The sequence below is a fragment of the Tamandua tetradactyla genome, chromosome 8 (assembly GCF_023851605.1).
Source record: "Tamandua tetradactyla isolate mTamTet1 chromosome 8, mTamTet1.pri, whole genome shotgun sequence".
NCBI lineage: Eukaryota > Metazoa > Chordata > Mammalia > Pilosa > Myrmecophagidae > Tamandua > Tamandua tetradactyla.
The window spans coordinates 48,690,443-48,692,367 of record NC_135334.1 but is presented as its reverse complement, the minus strand read 5'-3'; the positions used below and the strand labels follow the sequence as shown (position 1 = coordinate 48,692,367).

The following is a 1,925-nucleotide window of genomic DNA, read 5'->3' as shown; positions in this document are numbered from 1 at the left end:
TGGAAGACTAAATACAGTTCAGATGTCAAATTCTACACAAATTGACTTATAGATTTAAGGCAATACCAATTAAAATCCCAGTACCTTACTTTGCAGAATTAGAAAAACCAATAATCAAATTTATTTGAAAGGGCTGAGTGCCCTGAATAGCTAAAAACATCTTCAGAAAGAGGAATGAAGTGGGAGGAGGTCTCACACTTCCTGTCTTTAAAGCATATTACAAAGCTACAGTGGTCAAAACAGCATGATACAGTGCTCGCTTCGGCAGCACATATACTAAAATTGGAACAATACAGAGAAGATTAGCATGGCCCCTGCGCAAGGATGACACACAAATTCGTGAAGCGTTCCATATTTAAAAAAAAAAAAAAACCACCATGATACAGGCATAAAGATAGCTATACTGACCAATGGAATTGAGTTGAGTGTCAAAAATAGACCCTCTCATCTATAGACAATTGATCATTGATAAAGCAGTCAAGCCAATTCAACTGGGACAGAGCAGCCTCTTCAATAAATGGTGTTTGGAGAACTGGATATCTATAACCAAAAAAATGAAAGAGGACCCATATCACACACTTTATACAAAATTTAACTTAAAATGTATCAAGGACCTAAACGTTAGAGCTAAGACCATAAAACTTTTAGAAGAAAATGTGGGGAAATATCTTAAAGATCTTGTGACAGAAGGCGGTTCCCTAGACCTTACACCAAAAGCATGAGCAATGAAAAGAAAAAAAGATAAATGGGATCTCCGCAAAATCTGACATTTTGGGGCATCAAAGAACTTTGTCAGGACATTAAAAAGGCAGCCTATGCAATGGGAGACAATATTTGGAAAACACATAACAGATAAAGGTTTAATATCCAGAATATATAAAGGGACCTACAATTCAACAACAAAAGGACCAATAGCCCAATTTAAAAATGAACAAAAGACATGGACAAACACTTTTTAGAAGAAGAAATGCAAATGGTTAAAAGGCACATGTAAAGATGCTCATCTTCACTGGCTATTAGGGAAATGCAAATCAAAACTACAATGAGCTATCATCTCACACCTACTAGATTGGCCATTATAAAACAGAAAAATACAAAAGCTGAAGAGGATGTGGAGAAAAAGGCACACTCATTCACTGTTGATGGGAATGTAAAATGGTGCAACCACTCTGGAAGGCAGTTTGGTGGTTACTCATGAAGCTACATATAGAACTACCATATGATCCAGCAATCCCATTACTAGGTATATATTCATAGGAACTGAAGGCAAGGACAAAATGGACATTTTTATGATGATGTTTATGGTGACATTATTCATGATAGCCAAGAGATGAAAACAGCCCAAATATCCATCAATGGAAGGGTGGCTAAACAAACTATGGTATATACATACGATGGAATATTACAGCTGCAGTTCAGAATAAAGTCATGAAGTATGTAACAAATGTGGATGACACTTGAAGACAGTATGCTAAGTGAAACTAGCCAGAAAAAAAAAAGACAAATACTGTATGGTCTCACTAATATGAACCAACACTAATGAGTGAACTTGAGAATTAAAGTTGAGAACTCAGGTTATCAGGAGATAGAAAGAAGGTCAAATTGGGCATTAGATGCTGAAGGAGTACTGAATGTTCAACAGGGCTGATTGTAAAGATCCAGAAATGGATAACACAATACTGTCTGATGGGAGCACAATATTGTAAGTATAGTAAATAAAGCTGAATGTGAGAATGGTTGAGGAAGAAGGGCTGGAGGCATGTATGACGCCTTAAGGAAAGATAGAGGATAAAAACTGGGATGGTATAACTTAGCAATACCTGAAGTAAGCAACGATGGTGATTAAATATACACATATAAGAATGTTTTTGCATGAGAGAGAACAAACGAATGTCAATATTGCATAGTGTTAAAAATGGGATAGT

At 36.1% G+C, this 1,925-nt stretch overlaps 1 non-coding gene across 1 annotated transcript; it reads left to right on the top strand.

Moving 5' to 3' along the window:
- The first annotated feature begins 252 nt into the window (after nt 1–252).
- Nucleotides 253–359, top strand: LOC143645458 (U6 spliceosomal RNA). Its single transcript, XR_013157163.1, has one exon. It is a non-coding gene; the product is annotated as a U6 spliceosomal RNA (small nuclear RNA).
- The last annotated feature ends 1,566 nt before the right edge of the window (nt 360–1,925 follow it).